Here is a 21,910-nt window from a genome sequence, read left to right on the forward strand (position 1 = left end):
CAACATGATGTTCTCTATTCTAATGCTCGATTAATTGCAATTATGTTATGCAAAATATTTCTTGATGTATTTATGTGGTCCAATTTATTACAACAATTAATAAAAATTTTATATTTTAGTTTTAAACAATACACCTTAAAATATACGATAGTAAAATTCTTTTTGAAGAAAAAGATTCATTAAACATAATATATTAAAACTATTATTATTATTAAAAGACATACGTATTTTTTAACGTTTTATTATAATTTTTTATTATGCAAAAAATATTCATTTAATGTATATCATTTTAAAAAATATATTATTCACAGCCTATTTTATGTAATTAATTTAATACATGTTAAATGTGTGTGATACATTTAACTTACAGTTAAATACAGTTATATGTACTATAAATAATTCTTATTTTATTACGTTACTTTAGAGTAATGCAATCATACAAATACATACTGGGATAAGTTAAGGCGCTCAAATAAAATTAGAGAGGACACGAAGGGGAGCGTAGTGATTTTTTTCATTTTTAACGACCCCATGCCGAGCGGCAAGTGCAGGGCACGCAGTGAGTAGCCAAAAAAAAGCAGCGGAACGAAAAGACGAGAGGGCCGTTCTTTTCCCTCGTGAAGGAGCAACTCTTCCTTCGAGCCGTGCCTCGAGCATAATCGTGGTTCTCTGGATTAAAGGTACATTTTAAAGTCAAGAAATACGAGAAGCGGAAAGATAAAGTTTAAAGATAAGATAACCTTTTTGTGTTGAAAAATCCGTCAAAATTCTCCTACGTTTCCTTCTGTATTTCTTACTGGTTTCAAATAATAATTTTTCACATGTAAATCTAACAGCATTCAAAAGTGGAAAATTTGTTAAATTTATTTAACAAAAAGTTGACTCGTTTAACAATGTCTTCCATCGCTAATCCTTCGCTAGAACGTATTTGCTTTGCGAACGTTTAACATTTGCACTGCTTTACGTAACCATAAATTTACCGGAAGAGAAGTTACGACCGTAATTTACAAAGATTCATTTCTCGCAAAATAATAGTTGGTTCCCAGCTACGCGACAAAACCCTCAATTTACTTTCAACAATATTCAAACGCAATTCCCAATTACATGCTTGATACTTCTCAAAAAAGTTAGAAGAAAAATACACTGCTCGGAAGATTGATGTGTTCAAATTATCTGTTACGAAAAATAATATATACATCTCTTTATTCTTTCCTCCAAGACGATTGGAAAACAGTATGTGCTCTTTGATAATAATTATCTTGTGTAAACCCCGATAAGTTAATTGTATTTTTACTCGTCCTTCTAAATATATTAGGCGTAATCTTAGAAAACGAAAATTGTCCCTGTAAATCTACCCAAATATCATGTTTCATGGAAAGAGCAAACCGTTGAACTTCGAGCACCATTTGATCCCGATTACGACCTGTAATATGAGATTCGGTTAAACTGGCGTGGCTATCACTTTGCAGTGCAAACGTATGCACGATGACGAGGCACAGGGGTCGAACGAGAGACAAAACATTTGCTTTAACAATCAGGAAGGGTGGACGATATGTTTGTCCGGGGTCCAAGAGATATATAAAGACTTCTTCGCGGTTATCGAGGATACCTGTCATTAGCTGACACGGCGCTTTTCTCGCGAAACGTGCGGTTTCCGACGGTGCGCAACCTTGGCGTCGGAAGAGAACGTGTAATTTCGAATCTTGATGGAAGTGGCGATCGACTAGGAAAACAACGTAATGACCGCTGAGCGTTTTCCACGGACGAGCCACGAATGGACTTTCCGGAAATATTGCACCTCTACAGAGCCAATACTTTTTTTTTTGCCGCAAGAATGAATGGATACCATTTAAATGTCACGATTACTAAGACATTGTTTCACTTAAGTTATATTGTACAACTCCAATTTGCATTTAATTAGACGATAATAATAATAATAAATCCTTTATATAATTCCCATATATTTTTACTTATTGATAAGTAAAAGTTTACTTATTAATAAGTTATAAATATAACATGTATAAAAGATAAATGATAGCACGAGAAGAAAAAAAGCAGCTAAATTATAATAACTATAAAAATAGCAATTTGCATAATGCAAATGTACACCTATGTTATTAATCACTTTATTTACTGAATATACATGCGTTTTTGCTTATCAACCGCAATATAAGGAAACTAATGCTGAGAGAAGTAGAAATATGATAATGAGAATAATTTATATTAATGTAAATGCCATATTCAATTTTTTTCTAACTTTTTTCATTTGTTGAAATCTTATCTTGCAAAGCGATTTTTCTTTTAATAAATGTTATTGACATTAATTTAAAATAACAAAAAAATAAAAAAGAATGATACTACAAAAAAATCTTTAACGGTTTGCATACATAAGAAAAATTTAAATTATAATATTTAAAACAGCAAATTATCTGTTATTTGTCCGTGGCCACAACCTTGGATTCGCCTGAGTCACACAAAAAACTTCTACTTACAAGTTATAAAAGTTCTTTAAATAGTGCATTTCATAATTTCGTAATCTTCTTTGTGATCTATTGTCCTCATAGCTGATATTGTTCCATCAGAATAAAAAAATATTTTGGAATACAATGGTTAAAGATTTCAAAGAGCTCGTACCATAAAACTATAAATTTTTTGTAATAACAATCCGTAAGAGTAATCCTCGGGGAAGAAAACTTGAGAAAACTACAAAAAGCTTGGTACATCCCTGCTTTTAAGCAAAAAAAAACCGGTAAAATTTTGGTAAGAAGTTCTAGGGTTTCTATGATGCCGAAGCCATTATAGAACCGAACCACGCCTGCGGCGTACCCTTGCGCTTCGGAATCCGTGCAAGATCGTATCCAGGATCTCAATACAGGTGGATTCGATGATGTGTATGGTCATGAATATATGTGGTATCTCAAAATCGTTAACCTTCCGTTTTTATCGCGGACTCTCTTGCTCGATTTAAAATTGATTTCTTCAATTATAAATATAGTTTACGTTTTTAATTATGTAGAATAATGTTGGTAACGCGACAGTATTATTGATATACAAAATATTGCATTATATTTTATTATCAAGTGACACGATAACTAGGGATTTAATAATTAATTAATAATCAATAATTTATTACTTTATTGCGAAATTTTTGTAAATTGATGCAATTAAAGCGATTTCAATATACCGTTCACGTAATTTTAAAATGAAAGAAAACGTAGTTTTTTGACTCTCACTTTTGATCTTGCAAATAAAATCGATTCGCGAACGAAAATCGTCATTAGTTTCTCCTGAAGTTGTTGTGCATCTCAGTCCTCTTCTATTTCGCGAACAGCTGCGGCAATAAACGCATTTCTATTTGCACCTGCTGAAAGGTAAGTGTCGCGACTGGAGAACACGCAAAGTCACGTTCCGACGTTTTCACGGCCGAGCGTGAAGGATAAAGTCAATTTCTTATCATTCACATCTGCATTCACGTGCATTCGTTGATAAATGCAAGAAATGTGATAATTTAATGATGCTTGCTTCTTCCTTTCATTGGAATTTCCCCCTATATACTATTTTTTTATACATTGCAACGTATGTAACAAATACGAAATTCATATTAACTGTGAGATACCTGCTACAGAATGCAATGTGTACAGCTGTAATTATTAGAATTAATCCCGATATGAAATCCACACACATTTGATATCAGCAACAATTTTTTAAGTTACAGTTTCACCATATAAAATATTATTTTATTATTACAGCAAAATTATTATATAGAATTATTTGTAGTGTGCTATCTTCAATTTCAATTGGCACATTAAAGTAATTTAACAAGTGTACAACGTTTTTGCTTTTTAAATTTTTAATGGCTTCTAAGAACGAATCGAACAATCGGTATCATCAAAAATTTATGCATTAGGCTTTACGAGGATTCATTCACGATTCGTTCACGACCGATTGTTAAAAGATTCTATTAATTTTTACGAGCGAATATCGATGGAATGCGAAGTTGGTCATTAGGTAGCAATTGAACGACGATCGAGAAATTCAAACGCAAAATTCGAAAGATGCCGAAGGAGAAAGTTGTTGCATTTGAAATTCGCTTGGCAAAAAAAGTAGGAAAGGCAAGATTATTATCGTTTCCCTCGCACTGTTGGCCTGTGTTCACTTAAATGAACGTCTCGGCAGGTAAAAGATGATGATGACAATGGTTGACATTAAATTCCAGAGTTCCAATGGATAGAAAAAGGGAAGGAAACTTGAAAATTATTCAGGTATATGTCGAAGAAAGTTTATACGAATGCACAAGAGATTTAGTTTGGTTTGAAAGCTCACATTATCTTTTTTTCTGCACATTCTCAAGTTGTTGTGACTATTATGCTCGTTATATTTATTAAAAATATACTAAAAGCAAAGTGTTTTGTTGTAACAAATAGCTAATTTGATTAAAATGTATCAAACAAGACTATTTAGTTACTGTTAAATAATGTTTCAAACTAAACAGCTTTTGTTGAAGGCAACTAAATTTTTCTTAGTGCACCAAGTATTCTAAAAGACTATAACGACTATGCAAGATATAAATACTATTTTTAAAGATAAACATTTTCTAAGTTTATAGTAAACCTTCCATATCGTTACTTTTTTAATTTCATAAATGCGTATACGTGTGTGTATGTTCAGCTATTTTATTCATTCATTATTCATTCAACGGGAGTCGTGAAAAATGATGTTAACGTTTTCCAATTTATTAACATAAATTATAATACTATTTATTTATTCGGGTCAAACTTACACGTATTCGTACATTATACATACGTATAACTGAGGTGATTATATTTTCTGTACATGTATGTAACCGTAATGGTGGTATGCAGGTGAGTGATCGCTATGCAAGTCTGTTGACTAAGCGGTCGCAGTACACCGATACCTGTATATCTGGGACCCTCGTGATAAGTGTTTTTGGAAAACCATGGAAAATTTTATGTTCATTTATCACGATGACCTTACGCGTTTACAGATTACGACCTGATGTGTATTTAATCGCGATAGAAAGCGTGGAAGTGACATCTTATCAGTCTCACGGACCCGTCTACAGACAAGCGAAGTGGCAATGATGAAGTCTCACAATACAGAATATTTGTGGAATCAAGGTGATTAAATAATACTCGTCCGGTGGAAATTAAGCAAAGTAAAGTACTGTTAATACCATAATACTTCACAAGCAAGGTTTCAAGGGGGAGATCACTAGATAAGAAACGTAATATTTGCCGTTGAATAAAGTGACGATAACAGACAGACGTAAGAAATCTAGAAATAGTAGTTTTTCAAGGAAGACTTGATAAATTGAAGCAATACTTATTATTGTAACAGTAAATTGTCCCGCGGCGATTTACTGTTATACATCCCACCCTCATCTTATAATTTATTGAATGTTAAAGCGTGAAATCAATTTGTGTCTTTAAACAATACGGCCATTATTTTTAAGTTGCATGAATAGGGTTGAAATTGAGCTCGCGGGACGAAATAATACACCCGTTATTTTTATCAAGGGAATTATTCGACGCGGGGGGAACCCGACGTTTCTCATTCATCATAACTTCAGCGGTGCCCGCCTTCGCAATTTCTCATCTCGAATAATGCATCAGTTTCCAAGGTCGCGAGCGAGCCTTATGCCACCGCAGCACAACACAGTCCATCGCAAAATTCTGCGCACGGCGCTTCGCGATCGGCCGTCGTTGTAGTTTACGTGATTTAATTCGCCGGCTTGTCAGTCATGTCGTCCTGCCGGCTATTAATTCGCAGGGGACACCGTTTTCATCACGTAACGATGCAGTTATGCATTTATTTGGTGCAGCCATCTAGATGCGCGCGTCAACGTCACTCAAGGATTTCCGGCGTTCGGTGCTCAACATCCGTAAATCCGTATATTTAGCCGCGATGCCAGATACGGAGCGCCTAATCGATTGCTGTGCGATACAAAGCTTCGACATCGAGCATCAAAGCACGTAAACTGTGCTACGATTAAGCAACGCGACGCAATATTCTGAGAATATTTGTAACAAATTTGTTTCCTTTTCTATTTTTTTATTTTCTTTTTTTTTGTATTTTTTTAGACGATATGTTTTCAAGAATTGGGATCGATAGAGACCGATACAATCTCGACACTTGTTTATCTCTCGACTACACCCTTGACTGTACGATAACCTTTTGGATGGAAAAGAGAGAGAGAAAGATAAACTGACATACTTTAATCTAATCTAATGCATTATCATTTGCATGTGTGAGGTCGTATCTTTACACAAAACCACGAATTTTCAAAATATATAAAGCTGTCGTCTATCAATCGATCAAATTTAAGAATTCTTTTTTTTCCAAAATTCTCAAGGATGTTTTAGCTGTACGAGCTAAAGTTATCGAAATTTAAAAATTGAAGGCTTCTCTACGTTTATTCTTTTCTTTCTACTAATCAACAAAAAATTTTAGTCTCAAATGCTCGAATTTAGGACTTGAAAGTAGCTGCAAAGAAGAAATGAAGAATTTGATTTAAAATGGTTTTTGCTGCTTATATTTAGCTGCAATTTTATACAAAAATTACTTTTAAACGATTAAATGGATCTAAATAAATTTTTGTACGAATATTTATTAGACTTTTATTACATAATAAAAATTTTAATTTAATTGATAATGCTATTTTCGCATAAAATTTGCAACGCACAACGCAATTTTACATATACAAATTAAAATTATACTTTTAAACCAGTAAGTGAACTGTGCTCAAATTTTACACGGATATTCAAACGTAATAAATTACAACATTCTATGAAATTTATATTTTTTGGTAATGTTATGACCCATACATCCGTAATTGCATATACCTGACGTTAGATCTCCCTGACCAAAATTTTCGGGAAGAATTACTTTAAACAAATCATAATCCAACGGAAGCCGGGAATCGCATTTGTTGCTACGCGGGGAATTGGACGACGACAGAGAGGAAAAATTGAATAAAATAAACGGATTGTTGATAAATCCTGCCGCGGCGCCATATTAGGCGCGTCTAATAATCTAATAATAAATCGGCTTCTTTCGGAGCGCGCAATTTCTCAACAATCCGCGCGCATCGAAATTGTAGTGCCATGTATGGGCAGCATGGTAATCAAGGTACACCGTGTATATAAGGAAAACAACGTGCAACGCACACATATGTACACGGGCCGTGTGTGGAACACTGTGGCATTAAAATAAGCCCCACGCGAGCCGCTTCGGTCATGGTTGGTTAAGGTCCTTCGAAAATGGGTGAACAGGACACGAGCCGTAGCGCCTCGTTGTTATGTGGGAAAAAAAATAGGTGGAAGGATAGATCGCGTAAGAGATACTTCATACCGCTTCTCATTACGTGCCTCGATTGCGCGCGCGGGCCAGCGAGGATGATACTACATATTTCCGTCAAGTTTACGCATGAATTAAAAGGGGCTTTATTGCATCTTAAAATTATAATTGCATATAAAATTATAGAAGATCTTATAAGATCTCTCTTCTTTCTTTTTTTTTCTTTCTGTCTCTCTTACTACTCTTTACATTTTAATAAAGAATTTATTTTAGAATTATAGAAATTATCCTCTTTCTCAAGGCAGTGCTTTAATTAGTGACGCTTTAAAGGAAAGAAAGCAATTCTGAGTTTGCATATCTTGGCGTATCGTCCTACATTGAGAGAAAATATTACTAAATTTTAATAAATTAAACCGTTTGAGTAATTGCAATGGAATATTTATTAAATGTAAATAAATATTTATTTAGTACGAACGCCACTAATTCAATTTAACTATCATTTTTTTATTAAATGAATATTTCATTGCAGCTATTCAAACCAATATTTATTGAAACGTAATAATTTTTTTTCTCCCACGGCATGTATATCTGAAGACGCGTCACAGATAATCCGGTTTGTTGCGTTTCAAAGATTGTTCAAAGACGAGAAAACGGGTGTCGTTCTCCACGTTCCGCGTTGAAGCCGGAAATGCGATGTTCCGACGATAGGAGATCCTAAGACGCGATATTCACACGATTACGAGCGCGACTTTTTGCCGTACGGTGCTGCGCTCAGTGTCGCCAGCTCCGATGCATCGCGCCGCGCCGCGCCGCGCCGCCGGTGCATAAAGACGGTGCCGCTCGTAAATGCATACGCCGACGTTGTTCTCGTTCGTCGTTACGTGCCTGCATAAACGCGGCCGGGGTATCTCGACGGGTTTTAATGAGTTTCGCGGCGCGGCGCGACGAGGCGAGAGCGGGAATGGGAACGAGGCGTTACGAGGCGACGCATAGGTCGCCGCGATTTTTACTTCTAGTCCTCGGCTTTATTGTTGGCGCTCCGTTGTGCCGATCGAAGGCGTGGTCGTCGAAGACGTTGCTCCTGCCTTGCATTCTCGCGCCCCGATACGCCGGTCCATATCTCATACCCCTAATCGCGTTACTGGCGATCTTTGACATACGGCGGTGCGTTAAAAAGTCAACTGATTTGCGATAATTCATCGCTTGATTACGGGATGCTATTGTTTGAGATGCAGCTCGTGCACCATTGTCCGTCGGTTTAGTCGTTTAACAAGTAACTCATAGCAATAACGTAGAATTACTTTCGTTCAAATATTCGAGCAATCCTGTTATCTCATTTGTGGTTCCGTTCTTATCTTTTTGCCATCTTCCTTTTTTCTTATGAAAAAAATTTGTTCCGAAAACTTTTCGTTATCAAAGAAATATTAATTAAATTCCTTACTAAACGCTAAAAATATTTTTTAACTCATTGTTTAATTTAGAAAAGAACTTATTTTTAACAAAAAAACCAAGCAATTTACGACAGAGAAATTAAAAAAAAAAGAGGAAATAGAAATAGATGATATAAAGAAAAAAAGCTGTATATCACGAAAGAGAGACATCGAAGAAAAGAAAATTTTTTATTATTCATAACAAAGATGAATTTGAAACAATTCCGATAATTTATATTTAAAAATTTTATTGAGTGCTATTGTGGTTACCACACATTTTGAAATAATTCTACAGAATATAAAAGTTACAATACAAATTCTTCATTAATAAAGCATAAAGAACTTAAAAATTATTCATCTTTTCTCAGTGTCTCAAAAGAAATTACTGCGGGCAAAGAAAGAATAAAAATCACAATCAATGATTTATGAGAGATAGCAGAAAGAACTTTTTATAAAAAAAATATTGTTCTAAAATAAAATTGTATAAAATAAATCGAGCCTCAAGAAAAAGTGTTTTAATAAACTGATTAGCTGTATCAGTAACTGATGAAATATCATCTCTGTTACTGATATAATTATCAGTTTGTTGATATACTTTTTCTAAAAAAAATACATCAAAAATAAATATATTTTTATCATGTCAATATAAATAATTCATGTAATTATTTTATAAATACGTTGCACACACAATAAATATCTTCACTGCTGTAATATTAATTAAGGATGTATTAGACATACGATCCCTACAAAGTAAATAAAATTGGAAATGTGTTTAACAACATTAACACTTCAAATAAACTATATACATATGAAATTTGTGTGTATAATATTATATTTTTATTTAATATATTTTTACTTGCTCTATTTATTATACATTCTTATATAAATATATAATAGAGTGAAGGATATAAATATTTGCAGGTATTATCTATTCTAAAGCAATTCAGAGTATTGCACGGCTACATCAGCGACTCTCATGCTCTTCCGACTTACAAACGCCTTTGATCACGGTGTCACGTAAACGGTAGCAAACTCTACGAAAACATGACGATACGTTGAAGTCGTTCGGACCGATTCATACGAAGCGTACCATATTAAGTTCCAGTAACTGACAACGTGCGCGTAAGGGGAGCCGGATACGATAAGAAATTATCGTTCGGGGGCACGGACGGCGGGCCCACACATGCGAGGTCCCGGTGTACACAGGCCTCCTTTATCGCTCACACACCCAATATATCTCACTGGCCACGGATCTACTTGGGAAACTTGGTGCGATACGAGTTCTTTGGACTTCGACGTTGCTCATGAGTTACACATCGAAAGGCCTTCAAAGTGCTCCAATTGTAATGGGAGCGATATGAAACAACGTAGCACTTTATTAAATTTAAGCTACATTTCAAAAAAAAATTTTTTTTAATGTTAAGGATGCATATCTCACGTTACAATGCACTATTAAAAATGAAAAATAAAAATTTAAATAGATTGTTCTATTGTTACATTTGAATATCTGTGTAAAATTTGAGCGCAACTCTCTTGTTGGTTTAACAATTATATTTTTGGTTCACTCTTCATTTTTATGTAAAATCACGGTTTGTAATACCTATTTACAGATTTACTGAGACAGTATCATTATAAATTGAATAAAATTTTTTACGTATATTAATAAAACTCTAATAAATATTCGTGCAAAAGTTTCTTTCAATTCACCTATTCGTTTAGAAAAGTTATTTACCTAACACTGCGACAAAATAAGGTTATTTTTCCTGCATTGCTGTCAAATTATTCGTTTTGTTTTTTTACAGTTAGTTCCAAGACTAAAATTCGAGTATTCACATTTTCAACATTTTTTATCATTGGATAAAAAAGAAGTTTGCATAAGTTTTAAATTACAATAACTTTTAATTGGGGCGTCGCGTAGTCAAAACATCTTTGAACAAAGCATTGAAATATCATAAATTGACTCACCGACCCGATGCGCAACGAGCGGAGTTAATCAGCCACGAAGCTACGGTGATTACTGTAACACACGAACATAAGATTTAAAAGTTAAAACTACGCTCAAAATGATCATTATTTTAAAAGTCAATTTTTATACGTTCAGAGAAGAGTTTCTTTGAGTCAAAAAATATTTATTTAATTCAAAGAAATTAGTGCACTGCTATACGGTTGTCGGTTAAAAAAAAATTTCTTTAACTTAAAGAAATTTTTTGATTGTTTCCTTTATTAGAATTAAAGAAACAGGTTGTGCAATGCAAATTTTATTTAAATAAATAAAATTTTAAAAACCAAAACAACTAAATTATTTTTTACATGTCTGTCAATACTTTCTTTGTTTAAATTAAACAAATAATTTAAACAAATAATTAATAAATTCAAATGAATTTGTATTTTCCCCAAAAATATTTTCATTTCAACTTCAAAAAAACTAAGTTAAAGAAACATTTTCATCAATTTAAACATAACTTTTCTCTGAGTGTGTATTATATACAATTTTATAAAAATTTCCTATTCTAAGTATCTTTCTTTTTAAATCTGCGATAAGATGGAATAAAAAGAAAAAAAGATTATTAAATTTATACAAATGATGAAATATATTTACCCCAAGGTTGCTCCGCTGAAGCCCGATGCCTCTCCCAGGCCTCCTCCTCCTCTCAGCTTCAGGTTGTCGAGTTTTCTCCTCTTGTTGCACTCGCGATAAACACTCGCGTAAAATGCACTGAAATTGCGCGCGTGAATTAATTAAATATATCTATGAGAGTCTTTCGCACACTACGGCACTTCGGATTTATAAAACCCACGATAAGACTTCCGATTCGGAGGGAGGCCCGTGGATTCAGCACCCCGAGTCGACGAGTAGGACACACGCGTATCCACCCCCGAACAAGGGTTAAGCCCCACGCGGAAGAAAACGAAATCAATGGCATTGAATCTGACGCCTCTTATCTCGCAAGAATCACGTTTAAAATTGCACCCGGGGCATGCCATAACGCGGCCCGGCATTTCCTCGTGCACGGGCACTCGGAATGAGACGTCGCGGTGCGCCGTAGCCATCATGCGCAACGGCCCAGTGAGGACATGTACCACTGCCAAGCAGCGGGGGTGCGATTTCCGGTCCTCGAATTAGGATTCTATCGAATGGGAGTTATGAAAAGTCTAGTAGTCCGATAACTTAAACGACACTCCCGGAATAAACGCGCGACGCGACGAACCGGCTGCGGTTCGTTTATTTGATTGAAAATTGGCGACGATTTAGGTGTTGGCTTCTTCCCGTTGTTTCTACCTCAAAAAATATCTGAAAAATAAAATTAAAATATCCATTGAATAGATATATATTGAGCCAATGTGCATGTCATCAATATTTTATTAAGTACGTAAAAAATATATATTTCTAAATAAAATTTATTTCTACTTAACGCTTCTTTTAATTTTTTTCTTAAATAAATTAAAGTATGAGTCAAATAATTGATCTCCATGCAACTTTACTTCATAAAAAGAATCATGCGTTCACGTAAGGATTAATTTGTAGAGTAAACAAAATTAAACAAACATTTACAACGTAAATTTTTAAAATAATAATGAAAATGCGTGATCAGAGAAATTCTCCGCGTTCTACAGAAGCTTTATCGAACTTGGAATTTTAGCGTGATAATGCTCGAGGAAACGTTTTCCGCGCGTACGCGCTTTGTTGCTTCGCGCATTGAAATATCTTTGCACGTCGGAAAGTGTTTGCGGACCGAAGATATTTTCGGACGTGAAAACGTTTCCCCACGGTACCGAGAGGTCGACGAGTCGCGTCGTAAAAGAGGGGGCAACAAGAGAGATTCGCGAAGATGCAAATCTCCTGTCGCAATAACCAAACGTTTTCTTTTCGTTTGCGTCAGACGTCACGCATACTGCGAATAATCAACGGCTTGCAGTATTGTAATTTAACATAAGGCCCACTATTCAAAATAACGAAGTGAATAAGCGTCTAGCCGCTACCTTGACATAAACTTAAATCAATTAAAATATATTTTCTGCACATTATGTAAATTGAAAATGGCTATCGGACGAAAAATAAAATTCGTCCGTCCATTGCTACAGACTACGTTTGAGTATTTTTGTCATGTATATAGTTACGCATATCGTTAATTTTATAACGTTACGAGTCATTTAACTTCGAAAGGAACGGACTGAAGATTTACTTTACTACCTTAGTCAATTTATATTAATAGAACAACATTGCTAGGCAGGTAGTAGCTCGTAACAAAAATGGATATCGTGTTGTAAGTTTATGAACGTCAATGGAGGCAAATGTACTTACTGTTTTAATTTGTTATTTGATATCGGGTATGTGTTGATGGAAAGTACCTTTATCCGCTATTAGAATGTGTTATGCGATTTTCCGTCAAACATATATGTTATCTCGAAATAAACAACGCTAAGACGGGTAATTCGCTGTTGTTAAACAAATAACGTTCCTGACAAATTTCCACAGATAATCGCGCCGGAATCTATGAGCTATCACAGTCGACATACGTTTTTTTAGCATAAGCATAAAATGATGCAACATACGCTATCTGTCGCGACAAAACAAAATTTCAGAAGGTGGAAGGCACTATCAGAAAAGTCGTTTTATCACTTAAGTGTTTACTGTGAAAGATAGAAAAGTCTCGTCAAAAGAGATCTTGATTGTAATTTGTCAGTCATATTTCACTTACTTTGATTTACGCCAATTAATGTTACAGATTAACGCGATGTAGCAATAATTTTTCAATTACCGTCGTATCGTATTGAGCTTACAAAATCTGGTAAATAATGAATGGAAAATTGTACAAAACTGCTACTTAGAAAATTGTAACTATGTTTTTTTTATTTTATAAACATATTAAATATATCATAATACTGATAAAATTGACACTTTAAAAATTTTTTTTAATTTTCGAGTTATCTTTAATGTACTTATTTATCTCTCGAGATTCAAAATAACGAGAGCAGAAAGAAAAAGTGCAATAAAATATTTTTATACTTTTTAATTTAAAATATTTTTAAATTACGAATATACAGAATAAATCTTTCTTTAATGAACAAAGAACATTGCTTGAATTCGAAATTAAAAACATGACAGTAGTGATTTTATTAATTTAATAAATGCATATAGGCATTTCGGACAAATATCATTAAATAATCTGTAATGCATGATAAATGAAAGACGATGAAGAATTGAAAACATGTATCGATAGATAGAAGATATATACTAAATGGATCACTCGGTAGATTTTCATGTGATACGCCTACGTACGATAAGATTTACAACTCTGATGTTCAAATTTTACAAACATTCGATTACTCGAACATTGCAAGATACGGATTAATTTGAATGCGTCATTAAGGAGTTAATTAATGGAAGATCTTCTGCATGGAACCGGCAACAGGTCTGTAGACTTGGCAACATCGCCATCGGTTAAAATGTAAACAACCGAGCATGGTACACACCCTGCTAGAAGTTACAGAAACGTTGGATTGTACAATTCATCGCAAAAGTACTGTTCCACTTTTTCCGATAATATCAATAATTTTTCAGAAATAGAATAAACTTAACCGACCAGATTCTGCAACAGGTTTTAGCCACCGCGTTTTCTGATTCAGAGTAACAAGCAAAAAAGGAATAATCTTTAAATTCCAGAAATAAAAAAGGAAGAGACCCATACAACAGGACGAGAAGAAAGATGGAGCGAGACCATTGGAGGGGATGGGTGCGGAAAGGAATGGTGAGGAGAAGAACAGGGGACGAGAGAGCAGGTCCTTAAAATCCCTTGAAAAATGAATCTCCCACAGGCTCAGGGCCGCCGGATTCTAGTTCTCTCTGGTTCTCTCGGTCTCCAACCGATGGACCATCAGTGCGGACCTGAAAAGCGTCACTGATGGTCAATCTGCTTTAAAATTCTGCACGGTCGAAATTTTCGTCCCAGTATATACGAATATCCCGGCGTGATCTCGTGGTTTACAGAAATATGACCTCAACGAAGCACTTTTGTTACTTGGGTCTCTCCAACGCCTCTTGCCAAGATTAGATAAACTTAAGTGGAAGTTTCTCCGTCGAGGCTAGCCGAGAGATGTCAAAACTCTAAATTAACTTCTTGTCTCTTGCATTTTAGAAGATCTAATTCGCTCTTCAAAAATAATTTCTGGAATTGTGTCTCGTTCCTCATCCCTTCTTCCTTCGGTTTCGTTTCTTTATTATATCACAGCATGATTTTTTATATTATCCTTGTTTACTTAAAATTTTATTATACGAGTATATGTCATGAAACTATGGGAAGCTATTTAATTATATTCTATCAAGATTTCTTCAAAAAATAAATGATGCCTGTTCACACGATAATGTGCAAACAAGTTTGCTTTTCGTGTCAAAGTTGTACTTTTCACAATAACACGACGATGCGATGCTCGTCTAAAGATAGCATCAATTATCATTAAAACGTGACATTTAGATCGAGTATACAAATAAAGTCTCGCTTCATTGTTATTCCGCAACGAATCCATGAATATCTAAAGCTATGGTATCCGCCGAATTTTCTTAATCACAAGGAATAACGTCGTACATCGCATTAATTTTTTTTTTTTTTTATAATTGATTATCGCTGTTAAATATGTTTTCGTAACGATTGCGTTATCAAAGACGTAATGAATCATTTGGGTATTTATCGATGATTTTGGAACTTCTCCCATGAAACACTTCTGTAGAAGAATTACAGAACTACGGCCTGTTATTTAAATTGCTGTCGATTAATTATTTACTTCTGTCTCTCAGCGTCGGATATTTAATTTATGCAATCCTTTCTACTATAATGTGTGAATACATATCGATCGTGTGTGTAATGTATTAACTTGAGCGATAAATAACGCTCTTGGTAGCGTTATTATTGTATTACAAAGAAATCCGACACGAGAGAAGGGATTCATATTCGTATCCTCCTCTCTGTCTTTCGCCGTGTTCTACAGCAGCGCTCTGTGTGTATACCTGCAGAGTATCGCGTACGATAATGGATTTCCCTGGTTGGAGCACTGCGGCAAGCCGCCTCTTGCGTATTATAAGTGCCATCGAACATGACATCCCGAAGAAGCTGGACATCGATTCGCATTTCAAAGACGTCGGCATATAATGCCGAAGAGATGAGTAAATAATGACCCAGTTATTAAATCGCTAAAATTTCTTGCACACGTAAAAAGTATAATCGAGTTCACAACAAGATACTTTGCGGAATACGTTTCGTCTGTAATTGCAAAATCATAATTTGTTTGACGCAACCTCATTCACAATCGCTGCAATAAATTTTGCGCATACACGGAAAAAAAAAATTATTATCAAATCGACAACTATATATATCTTCTTATACATAAACAAGGGTATAAAATCGTCTTGAAAGAATTTGATAACCTTAAACTTAAGAAAAAAATTAGATAATTTTAAATTTGTCTCTTGCATGAAAAATGTTACCTCTTTATGTAAGCAAATTATGGCTGTTTAAAGATTGTCAAATTCTTTCAAGAAGGTTTTCTTGCCAGTATGTGAGAATATGAATATTGATGCAATACTAATTTTTTTTTTTTTTTCTGTGTAATCCGTAACTATATCTTCGCCAATACTGAAGTTTTCACTTCTGTAAATTTATCTTCGCTATTGTTTAGTCTATATGAGAAATGGAATCCGTATTCAAAAATGCCAAACCATCTATCTTTCGATATAAAACGTAAAACTACTTGGAATAAAATTTATTGACATGGACAATGTCGCGGTTGCGTGATAGATTGCGATCGATGAGCTCGTACAAGTCCCGCCATGCAAATCAATCGATGACAGAAACACGCGATATGAATGGAAGATTCCATCTCACGACGGAATTCGAAAACTCGCTCGCAACTTTGCGAAATTGCCTCGTTGCAATCACATCCTTACATCACGTCACGGTATGTGTGTCACGAAGTTTCGCTAGTGAATCGACATTCCTGACATCATCCTAGTTTGAACCTACAACATTTTTGGCTTTTCGAAATCAAAATATTGCAGCGATATTTGCATTTTTATTTTGAAATAGTTTTCAAAATTTAGTAATAATGATCCATAAAGTTGACGCTAAATATTATAATGTCCAAGTAAGATAGGTTTATAGTGATATCAGTAACGTAAAAATCTTTGCAAAAGAGAAAAAATTGGGAAATTCTGTTAAAGCTGTATTTCAAAACATTAACAAAAGTATAAAAATTTCATTAAATATTCTAGTATTAAGTTTAAGTATCTGTATAAAATTTAAGCACTTGTTGACTTAAAAGTTATTTAATTTTTTGTATGCAATACTTATTTGCAAATTTGTTTTGCAATACTTATTTGCAAATTTGATGGAAAAGCATCAATAATTAAATTAAAATTTTTATGTACATATATTAATAAAACTCTAATAAATATTCGTGCAAAAATTCGTACATTTGCGATCAAATTTTTTTTGTTATTGATTAAGAAAAAAAAAATAAAGCTAGAGAAGCCTTCAGTTTTTAAATTTCAATAACTTTTTCGTATTGTATAACCAAAACACTCTTAAAAGTATTAATTAATGCTTGACAAAATAATTTTTGTACAATTTACGTTAATATTCATAAAAAAATATTACACTTTATTAATAAGTTTTCTTTGACGGCTCTAAAATCTCTTGTCATAACATAAAATTATCCTAAATTAATGTAATTTCTTTTGTATACAAAAGCGGATTTAAAGGGAAAGTGTAATCTGTGTAACGTTACTTTGGACGCATCTGCTTCTAATTTCCTTTAAAAGACTTTAATTACACTGCCGTTTTCTCCGTGAAGGCCTTTTAAGCCTTCGACGTCCTCGGGCTAATTGTCACGCGTGAAGCGTTATTATTGTGGAGCATAAAGAGAGTGAGAGGCACACACGCGCGCGCGTCGACCTCTCTCGCTTGGGATCGCGTCATAATAGAGTAGTAGAACATTTCGTGGCTAGAGTGCTGCAACAAGTTTCTAGATTACTAACCTGGGTTAACAAAGGAGGAAAGGCGCGTAGGTGACCAGTTTATGAGACTTACGTGACACAGTGATCGCGCTATCTGTCAGGGAATCTCGAGCAACGTGGCGCAACGCAATTGCGATAATATACCCGTCTTCAATTCAATTTTATTAAAGCCATACAAATGTAAAGAATTATAAAAAGAAGAGACAGTAACTTCTCGATATTATGTGTTGATCAGATTTGACTTAATGACGAAATAAACAAAGAAGATTAATTAGTTAAGCTCAAGCTAGTATTAAACTATGTTGACGTAATTCTAGAAGTAATCCTCGAGAACAAGGTTTCTTTCTAATTTGTTTTAATTGATTTATTTTCCATGGTTTCTTAGTATCATGTCATAAAGCAAACTCCAAGAAGCGTCACGTCTTCTCGGTCGCGAGGCGTAATTTTGGAAGCAGCTGTACCGCTGCTATCGTTCTGTTATTGCGGAGAAATTGATATAACCCTACCCACACCGGGCCCTTCACGTACGTGTAACCAAGTCCCGCCTGCGTCTGGCCTGATATCGCGAGCGCGAGGTGGAGAGAGAGAGAAAGAGAGGAAGCGAGCGAGAGCGGGTAGACGGTGACAAGGACGGAGACTAACTGCCTATAATGCCAGAACGAACAGGACAGAAACCTTCCACGAGATCCGAGCTGGAGAGATAGACCCGCGTGAGGAGGACACCAGATGAGAATCGGAGAGAGATGCAGAGCACGCCCATAAGATGAGATTACGAGGGACACGGATGATCTGTAAGATCGAGAGAGACGCACTGCTGGCAAGATCGGAGCGAGGAGCGAGAGAAATGAAAACGTACACTTGAACGAAGATCCTGCGAGGCAATGGAGAGAGTGGTCGGAGGGAACGAGAGAGAGAGAGAGAGAGAGAGATCGCAAAGATGAAAGAGATGGAGAAAAAGAGAGAGAGTGAGAGAAAGAGAGAGGGCGAAGACGATAAGAAGGGAGAGGAGGAAGTGACTGATTGAAGGAGTGGAGGAAAGTCTGGTTCGAGCGAAAGAAAGACCGAACAGTCGAGACGAGGAGAGAAAAGTGCCTCGAGCCTTGAGGCATCTCGGGGGAGATTTTTTATCCCTTCAAGGTCAGACCTTCAATATGGCTGCCGTTGGACCACGATTCTCTACGGAATGAGAGAGAGAGAGAGAGAGAGAGAGAGAGAGAGAGAGAGAGAAAGATAGGGAGAAGTTAGGAGTGTCGGACGGCTTAAGAGAACCGTAAACACCTTGGCCGCCCGGTATCAACCTGGTGATACCAGCTTCAAAATGATCGGCCGGTTCTTCCCGTGGTCGTAGTCGTTCTCGTCGCCGAGGCGGATACGTCTGTGTCGAGAGAGACGTTAATTAAGCGGAATCGCGAGCGAGTGAGCGAGTCGTTTCGCGGTCACGAATGCAACAAGTGCGTACCGTAAGCCGTCGGGGTTCTCGTGTAATAATAGAAACTTAGATCTCGCCGCGTCGGTAGGAGAAACTTGTGACTTCATTAACTGTCGAAAAATCGAGTCAAAGTGTATCGATTTACCAGACATAATAAAAAGCAGCTAACAATACACAGTTTAAAAAATATTCTGTAATTATACTTTGCATTGTTGAATTAATTATCATAGAAATAAAGCTATTCTGAGAAAAAAATTCTTAAATTTTATTCGAATATTTATTCTATAAAAAAATAATACATAAATTAAATTAGTTGTTCTTGTACTAAATAAATACATATTTATATTTAGTAAATACTTTATTAGTACTATTCAAAAAAATATTTTTTTAATTTAATAATATTTCTCTTAAGGTATGTAATAAATTTCATTTTTTAAATATTATACTATCTTGTTCCAGAAATTCGTACTGCATTGAAATTTGAGATATAATTATTGTCTCTTACATGAAAACTTTTCGTGCAACGGTATTTTGAAATTGCATTTTAAATTAGAACAAAAGATTCCCTTACAAAAGAAGGGAAATAATTCACGATAATACAGTACGCAGTCTTCGATAAAGAAATGACAATGAAGACAACAATAAGTTATAAAGATGATTATTTCTCTGCGATGCCAAGCGTCGAAAGTTGTCAGACTAATAAATCACGGCGTCTCGCGTACTGGAGTTGCAGCTTCTTTCCATCTACGTCATCGCGGGATCCGACAGTCGGAAGCGAAACTGTCTGAGGAGATTGCGCCTTGTTATGATTTAACCCACTTCTCGAAGGTCAAGACGGAATTAGAAACTCCTACGATATTTGCTTCCGACTTTCATTCGTACAATCGCAAACAGCAATATATATATATATATATATATATAAACACACATATGTATATATATAAACACACATATGTATATAAATATATATATATATATATATATATATATATATATATTATTATATATGAATGTATATATTCAAGATGGAGAAAGTACTTTTCTTGACTCTCTCGAGAGGCACGATGGTTTTGGAAAAAAACAACGCGTTGGAAAAGAAAAAAATATCAACCCGTTTTTTTATTGCAAAAATGGAAGAGAAAATATTATAAAAGTAGCGCAAACAAGCTCCATTTTGAATTTAATGCTGATAATTTATCCATTGTTGAAGAGTGTAAAAATTAAAATCACTGATCGCTCATTGGACAAGAGACCAAATAGGTCCATAATGGCGATTAAAGAAGAAAGGCAGCCAATAGGAATACGCGGTAGTCGACATTGCACAGATAAAATTGCGCTACTCTTATAAATATAAAGCTTTAAAATTTTGATATACGTTCAACTGTTATTTTCTGAAACGATGCGTGCAAATGCATGAAAATAGTAATTACTACAATTTTTTAAAGCAATGTAGATCTGTATTATTTCCGTATTTCCGAATTTTAAAATTAAATCAATAAATCTGAAAGGAAGAAAGAAGAGAGATGGGCGTACATAACTTCGCGTAGGATTGGAGTACAGGTAAGGGACACGGTGACATCGACGCCAGAGAAGTGGACCGGTTCCTTGTCTGATCTTCGTTCCTGTAATCTTCCGTGGGAGGGACGCACAATTTGGAAATTGTAAAATAAATCCCGGAGAAACTCTCAAGTTCAAGCCGTTATTCTGCGCCATGCGCAGTCGCGCCGGCAGAAAGAAGGGTCGCTGAACAAAAAAAAAAATATATTGCTTTACGACACGGTAGCATTCCTCGATCGACCCCTTCTTGAGTACCCTTTTTATAAGACGGCAACTTTCTAGAGATTTTACGAAAAGCATCGAAATTACTTCTGGCAATCCTATAATACTAATCCGCTCTCTGAGTGGATCTATTTCTAAATTATAAACAATCAAATTAAAAATAGCTTAGAAAGTTAAAAAAAAATTTTAGCAAATTAAACTTAATACTTATAGAAATAGACAAAATATTATTCTTCAATTAAATTCAAAATCTGATTCTAAAACAAAAAAAATTTATATGCAAATAATACAAAGTGTCAACGATATCAATGTTTGTATCAGATTTCTGTTAATTCAATTTTCGAACGCTTTATCAAGAATGACATGGGAATGATAGCTGTCCAAAATATTTAAAAAGCAAATATGCAAAATATTTACGTTTAAAAATCGAGATGAGCGATAAAACTCGTGATATTTGCTCCTTGCGGATGTATATGGAGATTAATTCGGCGTTGTTTACAAAGCCACACTTTATATCTTGAAGGGAGGCGCGACGGACGCAAAAGACTCGTCATTCTCGAGAGTGGCAATTCTCCGGTCGTCGTTAGAATCAGCACGAAACGCGGCGATTTATCGGCGCTTTCATTTTTTTTATTTTTTTTATCGCACGAACGCTGCAATATTTCTTTTTAACGTTTCACATCGCGATCGATAATGTCTTGCGCTGCTAATCTACCGTTGGCCGTTAACTACCGCGTAAATAATCGAGTTAACGAGACGAGCGCGGGTTTGCCGACGAAAGTCACGCAAGTTGTAATCGATTGTTACGTAAGAGACGAGATAAAGTAACGAGAACGGTAAACCTCGCGTCTCGGTCCGATTAGGAAAATTACCTGTTAATTTTCACTGCCTCTACGCTCGATCGAGCGAACTGAAGAAATCTCGAAAATTTATTTTACATAAGAAAAA

The 21,910-nt window shown here is 35.1% G+C and overlaps 1 long non-coding RNA gene across 1 annotated transcript in view; it reads right to left on the minus strand.

Annotated features, from left to right (window-relative positions):
* Positions 1 to 294: 294 nt before the first annotated feature.
* Positions 295 to 21,910, minus strand: part of LOC113003773 — a 44,676-nt gene continuing 23,060 nt past the window's right edge. Inside the window, exons 3-4 of the long non-coding RNA XR_003268675.2 lie at positions 11,347 to 12,039; positions 295 to 10,764 (exon numbers count right to left, since the gene is read on the minus strand). This is a non-coding gene — a long non-coding RNA (uncharacterized LOC113003773). The remainder of the gene's footprint in view (positions 10,765 to 11,346; positions 12,040 to 21,910) is intronic.

The sequence above is a fragment of the Solenopsis invicta genome, chromosome 9 (genome assembly GCF_016802725.1).
Source record: "Solenopsis invicta isolate M01_SB chromosome 9, UNIL_Sinv_3.0, whole genome shotgun sequence".
In the NCBI taxonomy this organism is placed as follows: Eukaryota; Metazoa; Arthropoda; class Insecta; order Hymenoptera; family Formicidae; genus Solenopsis; species Solenopsis invicta.